The 27,005-nt window shown below is 38.6% G+C and overlaps 1 long non-coding RNA gene across 11 annotated transcripts in view; it reads left to right on the forward strand.

The window, feature by feature from the left end:
* Positions 1 to 25,341, forward strand: part of LOC111160892 — a 48,851-nt gene extending 23,510 nt beyond the window's left edge. For 4 of the 11 annotated variants that reach the window (XR_002641507.1, XR_002641512.1, XR_002641508.1 and 1 more), the window contains 4 exons: positions 15,242 to 15,372; positions 15,928 to 16,062; positions 17,693 to 22,853; positions 23,779 to 25,341. This is a non-coding gene — a long non-coding RNA (uncharacterized LOC111160892). Of the gene's footprint in view, positions 1 to 231; positions 333 to 15,241; positions 15,373 to 15,927; positions 16,063 to 17,692; positions 22,854 to 23,778 lie in introns of all 11 variants that reach the window. The other 7 variants (XR_002641511.1, XR_002641510.1, XR_002641514.1 and 4 more) reach the window with 7 other exon arrangements.
* The last annotated feature ends 1,664 nt before the right edge of the window (positions 25,342 to 27,005 follow it).

Consider the following 27,005-nt stretch of genomic DNA (forward strand, 5'->3'; position numbering starts at 1 on the left):
CCCTTGAGCTTTTGCTGACTCATAATTTCTTTTTTTTAATTAATTGTATTTTTTGGGTGTCTGCCTTCAGCTCAGGTCATGGTCCCAGAGTCCCAGGATCGAGTTCTGCATCAGCTCCCGGCTCCATGGAGCATCTGCTGCTCCCTCTGACCTTCTCTCCTCTCATGCTCTCTCTCAAATCAATAAATAATAATCTTTTTAAAAAATTGTATTTTTAAATTTTAATTCCAGGATAATTAACATATAGTGTTGTATTAGTTTCAAGTGCACCATACAGGGATTCAGCAACTCCATATATTTATTATTCAGTGTTCAACTCAGTGTTCATCAAGGTAAGTGTACTCTTAATTCCCTTCACCTATTTCATCCATCCCCCACCCACTTCCCTTCTGGTAACCATCAATTTGTTCTCTATAGTTAAGAGTTTGTTTCATGGTCTCTTTTTTTTTTCCTTTTTTTTTTTAAGATTTTTATTATTCATTTCTTTGACAGAGACAGATCAGAAGTAGGCAGAGAGGCAGGCAGAGAGAGGAGGAAGCAGGCTCCCCGCTGAGCAGAGAGCCTGATGCGGGACTCGATCCCAGGACCCTGAGATCATGACCTGAGCTGAAGGCAGAGGCTTTAACCCACTGAGCCACCCAGGCGCCCCTTTTTTTCCTTTTTCATTTGTTTTGTTTCTTAATTTCCACATATGAGTGAAAACATGTGGTATTTGTCTTTCTCTGACTGACTTATTTTATTTAGCATTATACTGTCTAGCTTCATCCATGTTATTGCTAACAGACTTAGCACTATATATAATAGCCACCAAATAATATTTTTAGGGCTTAAGTTTAAACTATTAGAGGTTCCAAGGGACCTAATTTTGTACATTAGGTGTTCTGCTAAAATTACCGTAATTTTGCACAAGGAATCATGTCACTCATAAATGTAGCCTTTTCCATGATGTTCCTAGATAAAATTTTGTCCATTTTTATTCCATATTAAGCTATTGGTCATCATCCATTTCTTTCTCCTGGAGTCATGGTACTTTGGTACCCTGTGATTTCCATTTTGTAGAAACTTAAAAATCTGTTGAAGTAATGTCAAGTGTCTGACTTAAGTTCTCCTTGGGCATTTCTTTGACCCAGAATGGTAGTAATTTTAGTGAACGATCTTTAATTGGTAATTTGATACTTTGGGATTGATTATTTTCTAGTTAAGGGACTACACAATATGTCTGTCAGTACCTGAGCTCGAATAATTGTTATATAAGCATTGCACCCTGGATCTGAAATTACATTGTTAAAACATAAGCTATAGACTTAACCACTTTCAACAAGTTGTATGAACCTCTTAAAACCAGTGAATTTCTACCAGAGTCATGGAGGTCAAAGGTATATTTTAGAATTTGTAGGAGTCCGCTAAGCATTAACACTTGAGACTCCAGTTAGGTTGGAATTATATAAGGTGGCCTGCCAACTTGCTTTGGTGTATTTTCCTATAATGCCTGATTAATTTGGCAGCCTAGTGGCAGGTTGGTTGCTGTTGCTGATATATAAGCTTCTTGCTGATATATATACAAGGGTGTATGCGTCTGTAGACAGAGGATTTTTGTACTTTTAGATGTGATTCCAACTCTTAAAACTGCCTGGCATGTAGTAGATGCTCATTAACTATTGAATAAACGTTGGTGTGGATACAGTACCAATACACATATATATGATACTATATGTATCATCTCTTAAATGCAAACAATGTGTTACACATTTATTTATATTTTTTATCTTATACACTTGTTTTTGGGTACTTTCACTAGTAATTCTGTATCATAATTTATGAGTAAAGAGTAGATAGTTGTAATAATTTGATTAGTTGGGTTGCTAAATTACCCTCTGAAAATGTTCTAGTCTTCCTCTTGTAGATTGTTTTTCAAAAACAATACGTGCGAATGGTAAATAGTATAAAATTCAATTTTTACTAAAGTTAATTTAGTTAAAAGTTTCCTTCCCACCCCTAGTTTTCTAGTCCTCAGTCTTCCTTCTTTCCAGATACAGGTATTGTTCCTAATTTCAAACATAGTCTCTACATGCATAAGTCAATAGTCTTGTTATAAAGACAGCATATTGTAGAAAAATAGCCTGATGCAAACTGAAAAAATGAAAGAAATACTTAGAACAACCTCTTGTAGTGATACAGAAGCACATAACCCAAATATAAATTTGGTGCTAAGATTCCGTAGGGATGGACCGGTGGCTCAGTTGGTTAAGCGTCTACCTTTGGCTCAGGGACCTGGGATTGAGTCCCACATCAGGTTCCCTGCTCAGCGGGATCCTGCTTCTCCCTCTGCCTGCTGCTCCCCCTGCTTGTGTGCATTCTCTCTCTCTGACAAATAAATAATTTTTTTAAAAAAGATTCCACAAGTAAATTCATGAGGAATACACAGGCAAGTGGTATTCATGCCATCTGTACAAGGATGGTTTGATTTTAGGAAATATGTGAATATTGTTTAAGACATTGTGGGTCAAAGGAAAAACTATCACAAGAGTAGCTCTACAAGTTGAACTTCCTTTTAGTATTTTTTATTTAATTAAAATTACCAGTCCATTTGGATCATATTTTGATGTCAGTCATTATGTAATCTCACATCTGATTTTTTAAAAGGGACAGCCAGTTGTCCAGTACTATTTATTGAAAATCCATCCTTTGTTTACTCATTTAAAATTATATCTGTCAAATATGAAATTTCTCATAATCTGGGTCTACATTTGGGCTCACTGGCTTCTGTCATTAGCTCTCTTTTCCTGGCAATTAAGGAATTATTTTGATTTATAAGTATTATAAATGTCACTATTTGGTGTGCTTATTTGCTGCCTGTCCACATTTAGATTCATTTGTGATACCATTTTGTAGACTCCAAATTTCTTGGTTCTACACAATAATTTTTGTATCAATGACTGTTCATTATGGTTCCTGACTTCCTCACTTCAACAATTTACTAGAATAGGCTCCATCTTGAGTTTTTTCATTATTCTATTTTATGTCAGTTCTGCCCAGGATTTTGTTTGTTTTTCTTTGCTGCTCTTTTATTTTCTTTCTGCCAGATGGCCCGTAAAGATGTCACATGGGATGTGTGTGTATGTACACACATGCATGTTGTGGAGAGAGAGACTTTATAATAGAAAAATTTACATGTTGAAATTAATATGCAGGGTGATTTTAATCAGAATGCATGTAATATAATAGACTTATATCAGAAACAGTATAGGTAATATTTCATGATCAAGGCTTTCTTGCCTTGTTGCTGCACATTGCTTATGTTCTTGGTTGAGTAATCATTTTTATGGGATGTTTCATGGCTGTCATAGTCATAAAGAGACCTCTCCCTGGCCCTATGTCTTTGCATGGTTCAAAGAGGACCCTTTGTCAAAACAAGTCATTCAGCTTTACATTCTAAAAATCATTGGTCTTAGTTAACATTTAATGTGACTATAGGCTGTGCATCAGAATACATGGCTCTTAGTTTGAAATGAAAATTCATGTATACCATAATTTATTAAACATAATTTAAGAGTTTACTTATTAATAAGCCTTTTGGTTGTCTTTCATAAATAACTGTGCAGTGAAAACTGGATCCATGTATCCTTATTTCTGTATGACCACATGGCAGAATCCTTGTAAAAGTTGATAAAAATATGAACAGATTTTGGTTATTAAAGTTCCTCCCAATTGTCCATCTAAAAATGTTTTGATATAGGGACGCCTGGGTGGCTCAGTCGGTTAAGCGGCTGCCTTCAGCTCAGGTCCGATCCCAGCATCCTTGCTGGGAGCTGAGCAGCTCCTTGCTCACCGGGAGGCCTGCTTCTCCCTCTGCCTCTGCCTGCCAGTCTGCCTGCCTGTGCACGCACTTGCTCGCTCGCTCGCTCTCTCTCTCTGGCAAATAAATCTTTTTTTAAATTTTTAATGTTTTAATATATGACACAGTGCTTTTATTTAACTATTTTATAGCTGCTTAAGCAATTTTCTTCAAAATATACAAAACTGTGGACTGCTTAACCTGTATTTTAGGACTGTATCACAAAACAGGTTTTCCAGAATTTTCCTTGCATACTCGGGATCTCACAGGGATACTACAAACTTGATTCAGTTTGCTTTGTTAAATTTGTAGTAAGTCACATTTTTAGTACACACCAAGTATCAAAATGTATGGTAACCTATTTATAGAGTAAAAATTTTGAGTGGATGTCATCATCCTGTTCATTATTAAATAAACTTTTTTGCTTTTAGAAAAGTTTTAGATTTACATGAAAATTACAAAGAGTTCTCATATACCCCACACTCAGGTTATCTTACATTAACATTTTATATTACTATGTACATGTGTCACATTTCCCCTCTCCCTACCCCTTGGTAAACTCTAATCTACTTTCACTCTCAGAATTTGCCAGTTCAAGGTACCTCATATAATCAGAGCAGTGCAATATTTGTCCCTTTGTACTTAGCTTATGTCACTTAACATATCTGCAAGGTTCATCATTGGTGTTACTGCATGTGCCAGAACTTCATGGTTTTTTTTCCATTGTATAGTCCACATTTTGTTTAGCCATTCAATTTTTATGTGCCACATTTTGCTTATATATATATGTATTAGCATATTTATTTATACATGTATTTTGTTTATCCATCTGTCTAATGGATAGCACTGCTCTAGAACATATTTTTGGTTGATTGTTATCACATTTTATTAGTCTAATTAAATTAGTCCTAGTAAACTGTACAATAGGAAATTATTTAACTCTTGCAATAGAATCCTGAAATTGTTTCTGGAGTATTAAAATAAAACTTCAGTCCACTGGAATTATGAAGCGTCCATATTTGTACTAGCACAGGCTATTCAAAAATTACCAAAAATGTTTTGTTATTCTAGAAATATTTCGAATCTTTGACATCACTGTCTGTTTTCCTCAGTTAAAAGTGAACAATAACACTAATTGGGTGGATAGTTTTGTGATTTAAAAAATACTTTTCTTTTAGCTATAATTTTTTTTAAGATTTTACATTTTCAAGATTTTACTTATTTATTCAAGAGAGAGAGACAAGCAGACACCGTGCTGAGCATGGAACCCGATGTGGGGCTTGATCTCCAGACCTTGAGATTGTGACCTGAGCCGAAACCAAGAGTCAGATACTTAAGCAACTGAGCCACCCAGGTGGCTCAGCTATTATTTTTAGTGTAGGCTGGTATGTTATGTAGGAATATTATCTACTTCCTGAACATCTCTTTTCTTTCCTTTATTCCTTCTTAGTCTCTCTGTACTTTCTGAGGGCCTTTAGTCAGTTTCTCTACGGAAGAATAAATTCAAATCTATACCTATTACTCGAAGAATGATTTTCTTTCCTCCATTATACAGTGTATTAAAAAATTATAAAAGGCATAGGTATTTGTAAAAACAAAAACAAAAACAAAAAACCGTAGCACAGTTTAAAAAATACACAGAAATACTCGGGTTGTTGGTACATTTCTTTCTAGCATATTTATGTATATTAATAATGGTTTTAGATACTTTTGAGTATAGTTGACATACAGTGTTACATTAGTTTTAGGTGAACAGCTTAGTGATTAGATGGCTCTTGAGTTAACAAGAACATTTTCCTGTCTTTTTTTTAAAGATGTTATTTATTTGACACAGAGAGACACAGTGAGAGAGGGAACACAGGCAGGGGGAGCGGAAGAGGCAGAAGCAAGCTTCCTGCAGAGCAGGGAGCCCGATGCGGGGCTTGATCCCAGGACCCTGAGTTCATGACCCGAGCCAAAGGCAAAAACTTAGCGACTGAGCCACCCAGGCACCCCGTATTTTCCTGTCTTTAAATATGAATGCATATAAGTCTTTCCTTTGGGCCGTGATTTTTTTATATAATATATACATCTTTTTTTTAAACATTAGGATTATTTTAAGTTTTTTAAAATAAAATTTGAACATAAAGTAGTTAACATACTTGTAGAAACATTTTTGTGTACATACCTCCTTGGTGATTTCTTTTATGATAATCTTATTAGAGACTGATTATTTTTTTGTCTGATTTGCATCTCTGGACTAGCTAATGTGAATGAAGTCGAGTGTAAAATAATTAGACCCACATTCAAGAAGCAGATATTGTTCATATACCCCTACTCACACTGAATTCATTCTCACCTCTGGCAAACAATCATCCTGTGCCCTGCTATCATCCACTATTCTTTGCTTTCCAAGACAGCCCTGTGTAATGAGATGGCTCTGTTCCTTTCTCTTTCACGAAATGACACACTTTAAATGATCATAAGAGTATTTTACCCCTTTAATTAGCTTTTCCAGCACTTCCCACTAAATTCAACAATTTTTTTCTCATTTCACTGTTGCTTAATTGTCCCTTATTTACTCTATTTCAGGCAGCATTCCATTTTTATGCAGTATTTTTTTAGTGGTCTTTTGATAACAGTTCACATTAACTGAGCATACACAGTAAGTATTACACACTGTTGTACATCTGTATCAACTCGGTTTTAATGCTCGGGAAGTATATTCTAATATTATCCCTTATTTTTTCAGATGGGGTAATTGAGGTCAGTTAGCTCAGTAACATTGCCCCCAAATGTCACAGAGTCAGGCAGTGTGGCCCCAGAGTCTGCTCTATAGGCCCTCTCTCTTCTTTATCAATGATGCTTTAGTTGTGGGTAAAAAAAAAAAAAAAAAAATGAGGTCCTTTTCACTGTCTGGTGGTGACTATGCTCCTAGGAAGATCAGGAATTCTTTAAAAATTGCTTTTTTATAAAAGATTTATTTATTTTAGAGCGAGGATGCAGGGGAGAGGCAGAGGAAGAGAGAGAATCTCAAGCAGACTCCCCAGTGAGCACAAAGCCCAATGAGGGGCTCAATCCCACAACCCTGAGATCATGACCTGAGCCGAAATCAACAGTCGGAAGTTCAACCCACTGAGCCACTCAGGTACCCTACCCTACTGCCTTTTAACTAAGTGTAGGAGTGCAGGGTGTACTCTAAGGAGGTCTTGGATGAGGTTCCAAAATAAAGGATTTAAGAAATCCCTACCTTATGTTAGGGCGAGAGCATGTGGTAAAGAATGTAGTAACATGGCTTTTTGCCAGAAGGGTGGTTGTAGGCGTTGACCCCAAGAATCATCCGGAACAGTTTTGCAGTAAAAAGAACAACTTGCCCTGCCTTCTTCGGAAGGAGGGATGAGCCTGATGCCTTTTGTTTGTGGTACACTTAGCCTAAAATGCTTTTTGATGCCAGTAAACATGATAAAGGTGATCTTTGATCACTGCCAGCCCGAATGCCCGGTGCACTTTGTATTCAACACCCTCCCTATATAGGAATTGTCTGTTCTTTGGATGAGGTGCTTTTACTGTGCTTCATCTTTAAAAGGTTCCCGAAAGCTTCCTTTTCATTTCGTGGCTCACATCTCACCATCAATTACCTGTCAAAAAGATTGGTTCATATTAAGCTTTAAAAGTGATACTGGCAGAGGTGGGAATAAAACCAGCTTCTGAATTGTCAGTTTTAGACTCCACAAAAGAGAGAAGGAAAAAAGGGCATTATTAACTGAAAAGCGTCTAGTTTTATGCATGGGTTAACTATAAACCAGGCACGCTTCCTGCAAGGAGGGAGGAATACTTACTACTATGTCCTCGGAGTGTGGCTGGGATTCAAGCTTCGTGCTTGGCCTTTTTAATGATTAAAAGAAGCCCCATGCTGTGAGTGAAGATCTGTCATCCTTGGAAGTTAAGGTTGGTTTACCCTTCATCGCTCCGTGCCTGTTTTGCACTAGAGTATGTGAATCAGAAACATGTAGGTCTCCCTGTAGTCTGGCCTGGACCCCCTCCATGCACAGGTCCTTTCTAAAACTGCTCGGCATACGGTGAAGTGCCTCCATCACACCTCAATACTGATAAATCAGAATTGCCTCAGGACAACATTGATTTCTCCTCAAGTGAGATAAAAAGCAAAACTCCAGATGGGAGTTTGCCATCAACAAACATGGACGGATCTTTCAGGTGATGGAATTCTTTAATGCCTGTTTAGTCTGAGTTCCTATCTTCAGCATGTTTCCTGTCTGAAAAGGTTCTAATACAGCTTTTTCACCTGTGTTGCCCCTTCTCTGGGGGAACCAAACGATTGCCAATTGCATCTCCACACACTGGCTTTAAGGACAGTCTTCGTGCAAGTGAAGAGGACATTGTTTTAGTACAGTGCTAGCACTTTGGCTAGAACCAACCGGGGTTCTTCTAAACATGTGGTTCTCAACTATTTGCTCATGGGCTGGGTTGTATTTTTTTAGTTCGTGAATATCTATTACAGTCAGTAGCCATTATTGTTCCTTTCCAGCAGTCTGCTGCCTAAGACATACTACATAAATTTTCATAAAGTTAAGATTTTACAGCCAATTCCCTACATTGGTAGTGCAGCTAAGTTTAGCAGGTTTTTTAGTAAATGCTTTTGGAATATTTTGTTTTCTTGAAAGTGTGCAGACTCTTGACTACTGTTGGTTACCAGAGAGAAAGGTCGGTGGGCACATGGGTGAAATAGGTGATCGGGATTGAAGGGTGTGCTTGTAATGAGCACCAGGTGATGTATGAAAGTCTGGAATCACTGTGTTGTACACCTGAAACTAATATGACAAAGTTAACTAAGTGGAATTTAAATAAAAGCTTTAAATAAAGAAAAGAAAGTGAGCTACCACCATCCCTCTCTTCTAATTATCCATCTGCCCCTCCTGAGCATGCTCTTGTAGACACTGCTTTGTTGTGTTGCCGACAGCCACCGCTGGAGAATTGCGGTCCTGAAGTAGGATACACGTCTCAGACATGGTGCTGCTGTTATTTTTCTAGCTGAATTGATTCTTTTTTCTTTTTTTTTTCATTTATTTATTTTGACATACAAAGATCAGAAGCAGGCAGAGAGGTAGACAGAGAGAGGGTGGGGAGGAAGCAGGCTCCCTGCTGAGCAGAGAGCCTGCTGTGGGACTCGATCCCAGGACCCTGGGATCACGACCTGAGCTGAAGGCAGAGGCATTAACCCACTGAGCCACCCAGGCGCCCCTGATTTGATTCTTCAGACAGGATTTAACACCCAGTCAGCAGCTAAACTCAGCAAAGGATTCTCTTGCCATGTATATGGTTGTGATGAATTTCTAATTTGGGTTTCTGTGTGGACAAAGGAGAAGCAAATCTTTTATATGTAATTGTGACCTTGTCCTTTGGAAGTTTCTGGTGCACAGCTCTGCTCCAAAGTTTAGACCTAGTAAATTTTTAGTAATTTAGTAAATTTAGTAATTTTAGTAAAAAAAATCTTATTAAAAAAATTGTTTCTTAAGGGCTTTTGATTTTTGGAACTGTATTCATACATACACGTATAAACACATAGCGATACACCAGTCACTATGTTTTTAGGTGCAGTATTTAATTTTCATTAGAAAACCTATTACCTAGTTGGGCTAGTTCCATCCTGTGCAATTAGTACTGTCATGTTGCCCAATAAAATTACAGGTTGGACACCCATTTTTCAAAATACTGAGACATTAACCATATTTTGTGGTGCAATAATATGGACTACTATCAGGTGGCAGTTTTCTATGGGAAATTCGGCATTCTGATCAGACACTGGGATAGATAATATCAAAAACCTGGATAGCTATACTTTCACATATTTCCATATTACATTAACTTGTGTTACTAATGTCCTGTACTCTAACTTCAGTCCTCTTCCCTTTATTTGACGACGCTGCCTAGAGGCTTACAAATAACAGTCTGGCCTTATGGAGTTCCTAATGGTCTATTCTGCATTGTTCCTTTAGGGGTGGCATTACATGCCAGCTTATCAGGGTCTTTTCTGGTTGCATTTCATCAGAATCCCTCAGTTCTATGCCAATGCGATGAGGCTTTTAAAGAATTTGCTGCAAATGATTGTGCTTTCGTGTTGGCACCTGTGTTGCTCAGCACATTACAGTGCTCCACGTGTGTATCTGTTCATTGTTTACTTTTAGTTCAGTATTGCTATGTAGATTGGGTATATTCTAGTAGTAGTAACTATTCAGCTGTTACTGTTTAGTATTAACTATTTACCTTTGTCCCCTTAGTTGACTGCCTGGAATTTTGTCTGTTAGTAAAACATTAGGCATTAGGATCTGCCAACCATGGGTTGAGTGGTTCTGGAAGGACTGTTCTTTGTCATGTTATGAAACCATAGGTCTGTGAGTTGTTAAACTGCCATAATTCACTTAATCAAAAAATGTACCCAGAATTTTAGCATGGTGAGCCGTCATTTGTTGAATAGTATCCATCTAAACCATGGTCATCAAGGTAATCAAATATATTTGGTAAGTCTTAGACTTTTTCCACATTAAGAAAGTTTTGGTATTCCACTGTCTTGTTTGGTTGTGAGCTGTCAAATTTTCCTGTCTTGTTGCCAGAAATATATGTTGTCTAGTTGTTGACTCAGCAGTTCCTCTGTATTGTAGATATGGTCCTGCTAAGATTTTCTTCTTACCACCTGTGTTCAAATGATGGAGTACCTTCTGGTTTTGAGGTTCTTTAGTGACTCTTCTTTGTCAAGTCTTACCTCTGCTACTTCACTACTAGATCGTTATTTAGCCCAGTTGAAATATGGGATCATCTTTTGACTTCGTGGTGTCACTGGAAAACTTAGGTCTCCTAGTGGATGAAAATATTTCAATGACAGGGCTAATCTCCGTGTGGTATTCCTTTATCTCTAATCTTTACTTACATGTTTACATGTTATGCCTACACATACTGGGCAGTTTGATACTTTTACAAATACTTACCTGCATTCATAGCCAGGATACTGGTAACCACTATTTGGGGGCAACTTGTCAGTACAGTTATAGCTAACAAGTGTCCTCTCAATTTTGTCATATGACTAAATGGTTTAAAAGATTAAATGCTGGGGTACCTGGGTGGCTCAGTGAGTTAAGCCTCTGCCTTTGGCTCAGGTCATAATCTCAGGGTCCTGGGATCGAGCCCTGCATCAGGCTCTCTGCTCAACGGGGAGCCTGCTTCCCCCTCTTCTCTTGGCCTGCCTCTTACCTACTTGTGATCTCTCTCTCTGGCAAATAAATAAGTAAAATCTTTTTTAAAAAAGATTACATGTCTATCTAAGCAACTCTGCTAATCAGTGTAACTCTGAATAAGGCAAATAACTTCTTTTAAAAAAACAATAGTAACTGTGATATACTATGAAATTACCCTTTTACATTTCAGTGCCTTTTAATATATTCATAGAAATGTACAATCATCATTTCTGTACTACTGTAAAACATTTTTATCACCCCAGAAAGAAGCCCCATACCTATTAGCAGTAATTCCTCATTTTCCTCTTCTGCAATCCCTGCAACCGCTAATCTAACTTTTGTCCCTGTGGGTTGGTCTGTTCTAGACATTCATATGAATGGAATCCTACAATATGTGGCCTTTATGTTGACAGCTTCTATCACATGGCATGTTTTGGTGGTTTACCCATATTATGGTATATGTCAGTACTTCATCCGTTTTTATGTTGAATAACATTCCACTTTATGGATTAACTTCATTTCTTCTTTTCATCTCTTGAAGGACATTTGGGTTTCCACCTTTTGACTTTTAACAAATAATGGTATAAACATTCGTGTACGAGTTTTCATGTGAACATCTTTTCATTTCCTTTGGTATACATACACTTAGTGAGATAGCTTTGTAGTATGACAACTATTATAATGTCGTGAGTAATTTTGACAAACTTTATAAAGCTACTGCACCATTTTACGGTATCACGAGCAATGTATGAGAATTTCAACTTATCCCCATTCTCACTTGTTACTTTTGGTCTTTCATAATAGCCATCCTAGTGGATGTGAAGTATCTTATTGTGGTTTTGACTATTTCTGCATTGAGCAACTTTTTATGTGCTCATTGGCCATTTGTATTTCTTTGCAAAAATGTTTATTCAAATCCTTTGTTAGAATTGGGTTGTCTTTTTTGTGGTTTTGTTGTGAGAATTCTTTCTATACCTCGATAATAGACCCCTATTTGGTATTTTGATTTGCAAATATTTTTCCCATTCTCTGTGTTGTCTTTTAACTTTCCTGTTTGCAGTATGTAAATTTTTAATATTGATGAAATCCATTTTATCTAGTTTTTGGTCACTTTTGATTTGGTGTCATAACAAAGAAACCATTATATTGAGGTCTGATCCATTTGGCATTTATTTTTATATATGCTGTGAGGTGTAAGTTCAACTTTATTCTTCCGCATGTTAGATATATAATTATCCTACCACCATTTATTGAAAAGACTATCTTATTGAATTATCTTGATACCTGTATTGAAAATCCATTGATTCTAAATTCAAGGGTTTATTTTGGACCTGTAAGTTTTTTCATTTACCTCTATATCCTTATATCCAGATCACACAGTCTTTATTATTTTAGTTTAAAGTAAATTTTGAAATCTGGAAGTGTGAATCCTCCCAACTTGGTTCATGATTGTTGGACGCTGAGTTTCCATATGAATTTTAGGATCATTTTGTCAATGGCTATAAAATAAGAGCTGGAATTTTGATGAACATCACATTTAACCTGTAGATCATTTTGTGGAGTATTGCCATGTTTAACTATTGTTCTCTTAGTCCATTAACATGGGATGTCTTTCCATTCATATAGTCTTTAATCTCCTTCAATATTGTAATTGTCAGAATAAAAAGTCTTATATTTCCATATAAAAATTATTCTAAATGTTCTGCATTTCCTGATGATATTAAAAATAGAATTGTTATTTCATTTTGATTGTTCATTGCTAATATATAGAAGTAAAATTATTCTTAATTGATATTGTATGTTCTAAGCTTTCTGAACTCATTAGAGTTGCTTCTTTTTATTCTAATAGTTTTAATATTAGGTGGGGTATGGTGTTTTTTTTGGTTTTTTTTTTTTTTTGGTAGATTCCTTGGGATTTTTATGTATAAGCTTATATCCCCTACAAATACAGATCATTGTACTTCTTTCTTTCTAATCTCATTGGTTTTTATTTCTTTTTTCTGCCTAATTACTCTGGAGAAAACCTCCTGTACAGTATTGGCAAGAGCAGGCTTCGTTGTCTTAGTGAAAATACACTAGCTTTTTTCCATCAGTTAAAATGATAGCTGTACAGTTTTTGTAGATTCCGTTTGTCAAGTGTAGAAAATTCCCTTCCGTTCCTAGTTTGTTAAGGTTTTTGTTTTTTTAAATCATGAGTGGTTGTCATGAAATTTGTCACATGTTTTCTACATTTGTTGATATGATCATGAGGTTTCCTCTTTATTCTGTAAAAATAGTGTGTTAGATTCATTGATTTTCCAATACTAAGCCAACTTTGCTTTACTGAGGTAAATCTGACTTGGTCATGATATGTAACCATTTTCATTTCTAGATTTAGTTTGCTCCTGTTATGTTGGACATTTTTGGGAAATCTATATTCAAAAGGTTGTTATCAGGCTAATGTGGACCTCATAGAATGAGTTGGGAAGTGTCTCCTCGAACATTTTTTTTGGAACATTAAGCAAGGGATTGGTATTCTTTAAACGTTTCACCTGTTACCATTAAAGTCATCTGTTCAAGGACTCTTTGGGACTTAGATAGGTTAATTACCGTATGTATTTTTATAGGTCTATTCAGATTTTTCTTCTTGAGTCAGATTTGGTTGTGTCTTTTTATGTTTAATGTAATTAAACATACTGCTAATGTAGGACTGATGTCTGTTCTTTTCCAGTTTGTTTCCATGTGTCTTAAGACTTTTTGTTATCTGTTCATTTATTACTGCCTTCTTTTGTGTACCATTTTAATTCCTTTGTTTCTTTTACTGTATTTTCTAATATTCTTTTCATGGTTGCTCTGATATTTCAGGGAACATCTTACTTAAAATAATTGTTTTCAGATTAATATCAACTTAATTTCAATTGTTTACAAAATTTGCTCCACTATATCTTTGTTCCCTCCCCTCTTCTTTGTGCTGTTATTATTATGCAGATTACATCTGTATGTAATGTAAATACCTCAAGGCAGTCTTCTAGTTACTTGTTTATGCTATTGTCTTCAAGTCAGAAATGAGCAAAAAATGTTACAAATAAAAATATAATTTTTTTGTCTTTTAAATTTATTTATGCAGTTACTTTTACTTGTCCTCTTTATTTTTCATGTATATATGAGTTACTGTCTAGTGTCCTTTCTTTGCTGCCTGTAGGACGCTTTTGTACCCCTTGAGGGCGTGTCTATTAGCACTGAATTCTTTTAACTTTTGTGTATCTGGGAGTGTCATCATTTCTCCTTCACTTCTCAAAGGATAGTTTTGCTGGATACAGAATTCTCGGTCAACGGTCTTTTTCCTTCAGTAGTTTGAATATAATCATCCCACTATTTTCTGGTCTCTGTGGTTTATGAAAACTTACTTAAGATCCATTACATATGATGTTGTTTTTCTCTTGCTGCATTCAAGATTCTGAAGTCACTTTGACAATTTGATTATTATGAGTCTAGATTTGATTTGAATGTCTTTGAGTTTATCCTTCTTGGCATATACTGATCTTCTTGCATAATGTATAGATTAATACTTTTTCATCAGATTTGGCAAGTTTTGGCCATTATCTGTTCACATACTCTTTGTGTGCTCTTCTCACTTTTGTTTGACTTCCATTATATTTGTCATGTTTACTGAGTAATTCTTTTTCATTATTTTATAATAAATAACATAAGGTTCTCTGTAGTACTGGCTGAATCTCATAAGTGGTGTTCTTGTTTCATTGTTTGTTTAGTGTGTTTGATCGGGGCGGCTGGGTGGCTCAGTGGGTTAAAGCCTCTGCCTTCAGCTCAGGTCATGATCTCAGGGTCCTGGGATTGAGCCCTTCATTAGGCTCTCTGCTCAGCAGGGAGCCTGCTTCCCCCCCTCTCTCTCTGCCTGCCTCTCTGCTTGCTTGTGATCTCTGTCTGTCACATAAATAAATAAAGTCTTTTAAAAAGTGTGTTTGATCATAATTTACATTTCTTTTTTTTTAAAGATTTTATTTATTTGACAGAGACAGAGAGCACATATTTTATAATATATAAAATATATTGTTTTATCACATTGTGATTAGTGTGGTTGCTATCCTTTTGTACATGCCTAGTTCTTAATAACTGTAGTACAGCAAGTCCCTCATTCTGAAAAAAAAAAAAAGGCTTTATTTTCATGTACTTATTCTTCCAGGAGACCTTTAGAAACAACTTGTCAAGTCCTCACCATGAATACCATTGGAATTGCATTTGGAATGGCATTGAATGCGTAGATTTAATTTTTGGAGAGCGATCATCTTTATAATCTCCTCATACATGAATGTGGTATGTTTCTCCTCTTATTTAGGTCTTTTTTTTTTTAAGATTATATCCATTTATTTGACAGAAAGAGAGCCAGAGCACACAAGCAGGGGGAGTGGCAGAGAGAGAGGGAGAAGCAGGCTCCCCGCCAAGCAGGGAGCCTGATGTGAGGCTCAGTCCCAGGACCCCGGGATCATGACCCCAGCTGAAGGCAATTGCTTAACCAACTGAGCCACTCGGACTTGTGTGTATCTATTCTAGATAATAATGTTATCTTCATTATTTTTCCTTAATTTCTGGAAGAAATAGATGTTCTAGGAACTGAGATTCTGTTTGAAAAGTACAGATGTCATCTGCATAGACTAGACTCTTTAGTATAAAAGATCATACAAAATATATTTTTTATATGATGGTAACATTTCTTCCACGTGACCCTAGGAGTCTGCCTTATTTATAGTATTCCATGTCCTTGTTTTGTATTAATTACAGAGATGATGTCTAATAATAGGGAAATTATGTAGTAAGCCGTTTGTTTTTAGTGCTGTCAGCATCCCTTTGATCCTCTTCTTTCCCATTTAGAAGTGCTTCCTCCATCCTGCAAGCTTCTGGGAACTCAGTGCCCATTGTATACAGGATATGTACCCATTGAAGACCTTCATGCCCTCCGATATAAGGCTAACTGTGTTCTCACTACAGAAGTTTGGAATCAGAGAGGTAAGAGTCCTATTCCACTTGATGTTTCTGTTTCAGTCTTAAGAGCAACTCTCTGAGAGGGAGCTAAAGAACATCCAGGATTCTCGGAGGGATTTGAACGTGGATCCTATGAGAAGCATCATAGGAATTAGAGCTGTTTAGATTGTGGGAGACAACACGTCCAAAGTAAATAGTTTGATAATCTATTTACAGATCTTTTGTAAAGTCCGGGGTAGTTGATTTTTGCTGCTTTTGAAGGCAGTTGTAATTAATGGATAAACAGATATAAGAACTGTCCAAAGATGTAAATATTCTCAGAAGTGATACCTAATGGTCTCTGTGACCACTTGGAATGGAATTTGAAAATCTCCCTGCACTGTAATGAGAGGTTGGATTACATGCACTTAAAGGTCACATTTATTTCTGAGATTCTGACTATCTCAGTAAGGACAAATGAAACTGAGTATTATTGTGTGCTTACTTCACATGTTCCCATTTAATCATCGCCACAACTTTCTGAGGCATCCCAGAGAGGTAGAATAAATTTGTTAAGGTAACTCACCTAATTAATGGCAGAGCATACTTCTCCAGCATATCTTAGTCCACAATATATCTCCTCTAGTATATATTAATTTACAAGAGTAATTCCTTAAATTTGTATAGCACTTCATCATTTAGAAACCTGTCACAAGCATGGTTTTATTTGACCCTCATAAAAATTGGGTGAATTTGGAAGAACAGATTTCATATGTTTATTTTATAAGTGGAAAAACATGGGTTTAGAAACTCTGAGTTTCTGTAGGGTAAGAGGGCTCTGGGAGACCATTCAATACAATCTCCATATTTTGCAGTTGAGGAAACTGAATACCAGAATTAAAAATCAGTGTATTTTGTAGGTATTCTTTGATTTGTTTTGGAGGGAGGAGAAGGTCAGGCTAAATGATTTTCTGGGGGTACAGAAGGGTTGTGTTGCTTTTATCCATCCTTTAGTATACACTTGATAAATGCCGACTCACCACATTAGATTAAATGGCATTTTAACAGGCATTGATCAGAGGCACTAAGGGTTTAAGGAGAAAAACTTAAGGCTTTAGGGAGCAGGTTGTGGAAGATACTTTGGGTCATGAGATCCTTCTTGGTAGCCCTGAAAACATTTAAAGTGTTTTCTGCTCCTGGTTTAAGGGACACCTGAGAAGCAGGGCATGAGAGAATGGGTTATGTTGTTAGTTTGCGATCAGTCTGGTATGGATGGGAATGAAGCCTCAGCCCCTGCCACAATCCTGGGAGGCACTAGTCACTCATGGGTGTATAACACAGGCTCAGCGTGATAGCTCTCTTGAATATGGCATAGGTTGCAGATTTAGAACCTCAGAGATGGAAGGACCTTAAAAACCTCATATCCAAACCAGCTGATTTCAGTTTGATCCTAATTCAGGTTCTTCTAAAATATACCCAACAAATGGCCTTTAATTTTGCCAGTGGAGCGGTACAGTTAGCGACGGGGAAGTCCTTCAGCTTGTCTCTTCTTGGAAGATTTCTGTGCATTATTGAGCGGAAATATATTTTTCTTCAGCTTCAACTTAATCAGCATATTTGTGTTGTACCCCAATTCAAAAATACTGCTTTATTGTTCTCTCTCCTGCACCTCTAGTTTCTTCTCTCTGCTGCCTTTTGAGCTGCGGCACTATGCTGGGAGATGGGACTATGGAGACGAATTTAGGCACAGTCCCTGCCCTCAGGTGTTCTCAGTCTAGTGAGAGGGTTCGACGTGTACACAAATAATTACAACAGTATGGTATGCTCTACAATGGAGGTATGTACAAGATACTATGGGGTTTAGAAGAGAAATCATTTGATTGAGTATAGAGATGCCAGAGGTTGGAGGAACTGATGCTTAAGTGGCTTAAAAGAAGTAACGCTAGACTAGGAAGAAGACAGGGGAGTACCTGTTAAGCAAAGGCGTGGACATTGGAGATAGAATGATGACATGGGGGAACTACAAGTAGTTCCTAAAATTCAGACTTGTGGGCTGACAATAGGTCCTTATGTAGTATTCCATGAAATATGGATTCCATTTTGAGTGTTTAAGTAGGAGATGCTTTTGATGGTCACTCTGGCAGTACTCTAGAGTGTGTTCTGGAAGATACTCGGGTCTGGACAGGGAGATTAGTTAGTAGGTAAGATGATAAATTACCTAAGGCCAGAAGGAGTGGGAGTGGAGGAATGGAGCTAACCTCTTAATGAGAGGCTGTACAAACATGGACATAATAGAACATGGGAAAATTAATAGAGGGGGCAATTAAGGCTCTCAGACTTTGGCAAATGTGCAATCACCTATCTCCATCCCTGGCCTTGATGAGAAATCCCCTCATGTTTTCTGGAAGAGCATTGCTGCTGTTTTCTTTTGAACCAGGGCTTGACTGTACTGTTTTTTTGCAAGTTTCTTTTTGGGATGGCAGCTGTGTATGAAATGTTGAGTCTCAGAAAGACGTCTGAACAGCTGCAGACCTCTCATAGGATTACTTAGTTCCTGATCCTTCTCACCAGTAGCAATTCTCCCTCACTGCCACCTGTCACCCAAAGTCAGAGTGGAGGCTCTCATCTCTCAGACCCCCTGAGGGAAGAGACAGCGCTTGATGTCACTGTCTCAGTTCTGTTTTGCTTAGGAATTTTAGTGTTTATGGCTACCTCCCAGTAAAATACATTCAGTAATCAAAAATCTATACATGCACTATTCATTACCTCTTTTTTCAAAGCAATAGGAACGTGTCCTTTGGAAAATTCTCCACCTAGGGCTCAGAGGAGTGACCTTGGGAATTCAGGGAATGGATCTCTGTGACTAGAACAATTAACAGGAAATTATATTTAATTAGACCTTAGGTATTTTCAGTGAACCCTCTGTAAGTAGCCATCTAGAGGATGGTAAGGGGAAGAAGGGATGGGAAAGGGAGCTCTGAGTAGGACAGCAAAGCAGAATAGTAAAAGTTTGGGCCTGGGGACTAAATAGCCTAGGCTCAGATCTGCTCTTACATTCACCAGTGTGGTGTCAAGCATGGTTTTTCACCTCTCTGGTACTTGACTTTCTCTTATGTAAAATAGGGGTAATAATCTTTTTGGCAATGATTTGGGGAGGGGGTGATCTCAATGATTTGTAAGGATTTAATGGAATTGTTCGTGTAAATTGCTTGGAATGAGTCTGAAGTATGCTAAATACTGTATCAACTGTAATTGCTGCTGATGATGATGTTGACCATGAAAAGGATTAAAAGAAGATAGTTAACAAGAGGTGCTTATTATATTTTACATTGTCAATGAGACTCTTGGGGTTCGAGAAAGAAAGGATAACAAACTGATGTGAAGGTTTTCAATGGTGTGCTAGTATGAAGTCAATTCGTCAATTCTCTGCCTTCTTTTTTCTTCTCTGCCAAATAGGTTGGGAAGCCAGATGAAGTTTGTCCATGCCCTGATCACTAATCTATTGCCTTTGCTCTTATTTCCAAATAGAAACCTGTTGAAAAGTTGTGTTACACCTGAATAAAGGTTGTCCTAAAAATGTAGAAAAAATGCTTTGGAGTTGGTCAAATACTGGACTTGAAACCTGACTCAACTGCTTACTAGCTGTGTGATCTAAGGCATGTTACTACTTAACCTCATTGAACCTCAGTTGCTTCATCTAATATCATAATTAATTTGCAGGGTTTCTCTGAGGATATTTGTCAAGTGTATGTCATAAGCACTCTATAAATCATAGCTATCATTGTTAGTTCTTGGGCTACTCACCATGTGACAGAGACAACAGCACGCCCTGGTGGCTGGGAGGACTGCATGGATCCATCCTCAACTTGGAGTTGTGCTCTTCTGAAGAAATCCTACTCGGATGGATATAATACAACCTGCTAAGTGTCCTAGCACTTATCAGGTTGTATTATCATTGTCCGTGTCTATGGCTCTCGTCTACCAGACTCTAAATTCCTTACAGGCAAGGACAGTGCCTTATTCATCTTTGTATTCGGTGCCTAATCCCGTGCACATTGTAGGCCTCATTAAATGTTTGTTGAATGAAAAACTGAATCATCAACAGACATTAATTGGGCGCCTGCTCTGTGATCTCCATGGGCTCAGCTTTTTCCCGCCAGTTGCCTACAACGTCCAAGCTGTCTTCAATATGCTTTCTCCTGAAGCTTACTCCTATCTTCTAATCCTTTTGCTGAGGACTTTTCTGTGTAGTGCAAGGAAAGCAAATATATTTACTTCATCTCAAGTACCATCTCCAACCGATTGAGAGTACCTGCCTTGATTGTGTTTATAAAAAGGATTCTGAAGCCAGGTCTCAGTTCAGTGTGAAAGAGCGTTATGACTAATCAGCAGTGTTTGCCAAGGGTGGGGGAGAGGGGCATAACAGCACAAGGGCCATATCTGTGTCTTATTTGATACTATGTTTTCCGTGAAATACTCTGTTTCTATGCCTGCATTTTAGTCTTGGCTACTTGCAGACGTTGCATGGCTGCCGCTGCCGCTGCCCCTACTACAGTTGCTGCTGGTTGCTCCTTGGGTAGGACCAAAGTGATCATTGATCAGAAACTTCATCCTCACAGTCTGGGGTTTGCTCCTGTGGCTGGTATTCACAGTTTCCCCTTTCAACTTTACCTCAGCTATCCCCTTACCTACCACACTGACAGGTAGGCCTCCCCTTTCCGTTCACCACCCAAAAGGCTCATATTTCTTTTCTTATTTCGTATGATTAATTGTTCTTGTTCCATGAGAAGCCTTCTTTCTGTTAGAAGATGTGACAACTAGAATACAAGTTAAACGATTCCATCAGGGCGCTACAGTGAGTCATATAAGCTTCCCCTTTACAGTGGGAGAAAATTGCAGACTTTGGGGCAGGAAGAACTGAGAAGGGATGTGCGTTGTAGATGTGGGAGAGGAAGACGATAGCAGATGGAATAAGATCCTGGGAAACGATGTAGGTTGGGAGGGTGAAACCTGTGGCTCTAAAATAGGGATGGAGGGTTGATAGCCTTGGTTGAAAGGAGTTTACCTCCTCACTGGAGCGTAGGGATGGGAGTCAGGAAGAGTAGCTGAGAGGGTTGTTGAAGATTTGTAATTGCTGAGGTGAGTGATGGAGAGGAAGCTGACCCGGGACAGGATTATGGAGACAAACCAAAGTCTAAGGACTATTCAGGCCAAAAGGCTGGAGTGGGGCCTTTTGGTATGTTAAAGTGAGATACTATCATATTAAATGATATATTATACATTCAGTTAAAGTGAGAAGCCAGTCTGAAACGTGATTAGAAACTCAGGAAATTATAAAGTGGTCTTAGGCCACTGTCACAAGTAAATTTGATTGCCTGGGACCAACCTTTATTGACTGAGGAGTGGACAGCTAGCAAGAGAAGGGTTACACAGAAATGAATTTGGAAATCCAGACTATGTGTGGAAGGCAGTTAGGTCAGAATTGAGCTCAAAAGTCTGAATACAAAGAGGACTTGGTGTGATCAAGATGGGTGTGGAATAGTTGGAAAATTGCAATAATAGGACCTGTAATCAGAGAGTAGATTTTTAGAGATTTCAAAACTGGAGTGGTCAAGATACTTGCGAAACTGGGATGTCAGATGGTCAGCTACATAAATACTGAAGTGAGCCAGGATTATAGCAGAAGCCAGACTGGGAACAAACACTGGGGGCCAGATAGAATAGGCTTTGGTGCCTGAGGAATGGTTAGAGGTTGGCTCATGGCAGCGGTGCAGGTGCAAAAGAGGAAAGGATGTGGCGGGATAGTAGTAGGAGCCGCAAAAGAGTGGCAAAGATTATTAGAAGTTACAAAAAAAATTTAATTTGCACATTGCACTGTGGTGTTAGCTTGCAGAACGCCCAGCTAAAACGATCCCCTCATTTACTGAGCTCCTGCTCTCTCCCTGGCACCTTGCTCTGTACTCTCCATTTACCCACTTTGGGTCTATCACATACCAGGTGTGAGAGAATGAGCAGCGGTCCCAAGCAAGGACAGCTAGGGTAGCTGCTGGCCCTCAGAACTGATGGAATGCTGTGGCCACCTCAGCAGACTGGGCAGCTTGAAGTGGCATAAAAAGATTTCCTTAGGATCAAAATTTTCCCTTGACATTGACCTAACTTTATTACATGGTACAAGCTCGTGTTGGCTGTTCCATAATGTACTCTGGCTTCCAAGCCTCTGAGTTGGGGAGTATGCTGGTACTGTCCTTTAAAAAACAAAAACAGGCACAACACTTGAAAAAACACACATATTGATTAACTCTAAAATAAGACACTCTGGTTATCTATTTGAGCTTTTAAGATAAAGGATAGATCAAGGAAAACTCACATTGATGGGTGAATAACAAAACCACTTTGGAAAACCACTCTGAGGTCAGGATTGTCCAGTTTAGTGGACTTACTATAGATAACTGCTGTGCTGTCGGGAAGGAGGGCTAGAAATTGAGGCAGAAAATGTCCCTTAGGACCCAGAAGGTCAAGTTTAGGAGAAGAGAGTCTCTCTGTGAACCCTGTGACATTGCATGTAGTCATTTTTCTTCAGTTACAGTCTTCACATGAGTTATGAAATTTCAGTGAAGGTTTAGAGCCACTGTTATAGAGAGACCAGGCCCTCAGACAGCTCATCCCCTTCTTTGGGGGCTGCTTTATAATTATTCCTCAGGAGGATCTGGTAGAAGACTTCGTTGGGGGAGAAGAAAAGGCAAGAACCGGACAAGGACTACAGCCTGTCTTCATCTCAACTTCACAAAGCATGATTCAGCAGAGGGATCGTTCTCTTGAGACTCTCCAGACCACAGGTTGCTCTTTTCAGTTGCATGCTTAGCCCTCTCAGCTATTTTCTCTGCTCAGAAATTGTATATGTGCATATACGAAGTATCACTTCCATAAAGAGTACTCCACATTCCCAGGGGAAAAAAAATCCCTAAAATAAGGTGTAAGGCAGGCAGTCAGCTGACTTGAAAGTAACCCCCATCCCTGCACTTCATATTACTTCTTTTTCCTTCTGCTCCTTGACTAAGATACCACTGATGACAGCAAACCAAAGCCATACTCTCTTCTCCCACTGGCACTTTTCTGGCCTGCGTGAATGCTGTTAGAAGTCACTCTTTCATTAGCACGTCCTTCCCATTTCTTAAGACCCAGAGAGTCATGAATGCTAGAGTTGGGGTCGAATTTGCCCTACTTGGCCTCTGTGGTTGGGGAATACTAATGTTAATCAGCCTCATACCCACTCGCTCCTGATTTCATGACAGATGCTAGAGAAGCTGTAGCCAAGGCCGGCAACCCTGTAGACCCCAGCCCCAGGACTTATTCGATGTCTCAGCTGGTTACAGAATACTGGTAGGAGGGCTTGCCTTAACCCAGCCCCCCTTATGAGTTAGTCATCAGAAATCAGGACTTGTCTTAGGGTATATGTTACATAAGGACAGATACCTCAGGGATTAATAGTAAACAAGATCAGGAGTCCATGTTACCTTTTCTCTCTTTTGGGAATGGGTGGCATAGGGTAAGTGGAAAGTCTTGTGCCTTTCAAATATATTCCCAGTGATTCCTCAGGATACCCTGGGTCACACCATCTGCTATCTTATCCCAGGTCTTGCCTTCCTTCAGAGTTTTTCTGGTGCTCTTCTTGGCTCTCACTGACCACCTTTTATTCCCTGCCCAACCCTGTTGGGTTTCAGCAGGTGTTTTGTTTTGTTCTTTTCCTTTTCCCTTCCTCAGGCCACCTGTGACAGTCATCACCTGGGAGGAGCCTTGTTGTGAATGAGTGAATGAAGCCTCAGTGAGTGAGTGGAGTGGCACTCATGTTTTTCTCTGAATATAAGGAGAGGGAAGGAGGCCATGAAATCCCATAATGGAGTAACAGAAATTTGACATTTTAGTAGATACTGGACCTAGAAGCCTACATGAATGAAGGAAACAACCCTGAGAGATCTTGGATGTGAGTGAGTGAAGATAGGAGTGAACTCCTTATTACCCTGAGTAATGGAGGAAAAGGGGAAAAAAGTGTGAGGGAAGTCAAAATCCTTTATGTCCCCGGAGGAGGCCCTGAAACTAGCTTCATAAACCAGTGACTTTTTAAGGTGGATTAAAGATGAGTTGTTGCACCGCACTACTTCCGTTGCTGTTTGTGTTGAGAGTTGCTGTTCAAAGCCGGTTTCTCAGGTACAGCTGCCTTTGTGGAGACTCCTCTTGACCCCTATTGAAAAACAGCCCAGAACGAGGTTTGCAACTTAGAACTCTCTGGATCAGTGACAGAGTTTTAAAGGGGTCGAGGACAGAGGAGGTAGCACAAGTAATACCAAATAGCTCAGGTTTTTATATATATATAGGATGGATGGGATAGAGGCGGAGAGCCCAGTGGTTTTAGGCAACTCCAAACACCCGGTGAGGCATAAGGAAACAGTACACTGAAAGGTCAGCCCTTCAACCTATTATTTGTCAATCTCCAGAGCATGATAGAATATCTAAAAGTTGTAAAAGATTCTTTCCTAGAAGAGATTCAGAAGAGGGGAACTTCCCGTTATGTAATACGGGCATTACAGCTTTTAAAGAGTTCCCTACATAGGTCATGGAAATTGTTACTCATATCTGCCTGTGGGTGACCAGGCAAGTATTAACTTTGAGGTTTCATGCCCTTGGAGAGATCCTGCCACTCTCTTGCTTTGACAGGTGTTCATCTGCAGAATGAGTCCAGTACTTGAAGAAGTAAGAGGACAACAGGCATCCAGGGGACAGCAGTGTGGTCTTCTAAGTGAAGATGGCAACAGAAAAGATCATGGACTTGGCTGGATTGGGCTGGGCTTATTTGTTGTTTCAGAATTTTAAAAATACTTTTTTTTTTCTTGACAGTAAAAGTAACAGATGATCATTGTTGAAAAATCAAAGGTATAAATTAAAAAGTCAAGAACACCTATAATCTTATAACCCAGAAAACAACTCAACATTTGAGTGTTGCCTTTTGCCCTTTTAAAAAAGAATGTCTGCAACAGTTTTTCACATTTTTATTTTAATTTCAGTTAGTAAACATACAATGTTCTGTTCATTTCAGATGTACAATTTAAAAACAAAATTGACATCATATTGCATATGTTGTTTTCCATTTTTCTTCATTTGAAAATAACGTATTTCCATGTCACTACCATTCTTTGAAAACACAGTATTGGTACATGGTATTTCATAGGGATCTAACAAAATTTAGGTAGGTAATTGAATGCTGCTGGACATTTTGCATATTACCAATTTTGCCTATAAAATGTAATAAACGTTGTATGTTAATCACTGTGTACATTTCTAATTATTTCTTCCCAGTAAATTTCTAGAATTGGAATTACTGAGTTTGATGAGAGCATTATTAGGGCATCTGAAAGGTACTGTTGAATTGTCCTCAGTATAGTTGTAAAAATTCATTCCCGTCATTGGTGTATGTACATGCACGTTTCTCCACACATTCATCAAAATATGGCCTTTCCTCTCTTTTTATAAATCTTTGCTCATTTAATAGGTAAATGTAAGAGATTGATTGATTGATATATTTATTTAAGAGGGAGAGCATGTGTTGGGGGAGGGGCAAGGGGAGAAGCAGTCTTCTTGCTCAGCAGGGAGCCAGATGCGGGGCGAGGGACCCTGGCATCATGACCTGAGCCAAAGGCAGACGCTTAACTGACTGAGCCACCCGGATGCCCCTGTTCTATGGGTTTTGACCTAAAGCAAAGCCAAGAGTTGAATGTTAACCTCCTGTGCCATGTAGGCACCCCTCCCTGTTCTTTAAGTTTTTAAATTCCAGTTAACACACATTGTTCTATCAGTTTCAAGTGTGCAGTATAGTTATTCAACACCCATACAGCACCCCATGCTCATCACAGGTGCCCTCCTTCATTCCCATCACCTGTTTCACTCATCCCCCCAACCCCCCTCCCCTTGAGTAACCATCAGATTGTTCTGTATAATTAGTCTGTTTCTTGCTTTCTCTCTTTCTGTGTCTCTGTGTCTCTGTCTCTGTCATTTTTTTTCCCTTTGCTTGTTTCGTTTGTTAAGTTCCACATGTGAGTGCAATCCTCATATATTCTTCATACAAGTCCTTTGCCAGGTGTGTTATTTGGAAATGGATTTTCAGAGGCTGTGGCCTGTCTTTCCATTAGCAATACTTTGCTCAGAGCAAAAGTGTTTAACAGAGTCTACCTTATCCAATATATGACAATGCAAGTTGGGATGGGTATAAATGGAGTTGAAGATTAAGTGTTCTAAGCCACTTAAAATTATCCAGGAGGTGTTTAATTGTAACAAATATTTATTGTAAAACTATGACTCTAAAGATAGATCTAAAAGATCTATCATGATTCTTACACTGTAATCCCCTTCCCTTAAATATGGGCAGGATCTGGGGCACCTGGGTGGCTCAGTGGATTAAGCCGCTGCTTTCAGCTCAGGTCATGATCTCAGGGTCCTGGGATCGAGTCCCACATCGGGCTCTCTGCTCAGGAGGGAGCCTGCCCCCCCCCCCCCCCGCCATCGCCTGACTCTCTGCCTACTTGTGATCTCTCTCTCTATATCAAATAAATAAATAAAATCTTAAAAAAAAATGTGGGCAGGATCTGTGTCTGCTAACCAACAGGGTATGGCAAAGTTGATGGGATGTTACTTCCATGAAAATGTTATGTAATATTGCATATACATTTAAAAATAGCCTCAGAATATACAAAACATTAATTGAAGTCCATGGAGAAATTGCAAATCTACCGAGTGAATTAAATAATTCAACACCTTTTCAGACTGAGAAATCATATAGGGGTGGCTGAGGGCTCAGTCAGTTAGGTGTCTGACTTCAGCTCAGGTCATGATTCCAGGGTTCTGGGATTGGGCTCCTCACTCAGCAGAAAGCCTGCTTCTTCCTCTCCCTCTGCCTGCCATTTCTTCTGTGCTCTCTCTGTCAAATAAATAAATAAAAA

Source organism: Enhydra lutris, unplaced genomic scaffold (assembly GCF_002288905.1).
Source record: "Enhydra lutris kenyoni isolate GAN:26980312 unplaced genomic scaffold, ASM228890v2 scaffoldscaffold79, whole genome shotgun sequence".
In the NCBI taxonomy this organism is placed as follows: domain Eukaryota; kingdom Metazoa; phylum Chordata; class Mammalia; order Carnivora; family Mustelidae; genus Enhydra; species Enhydra lutris.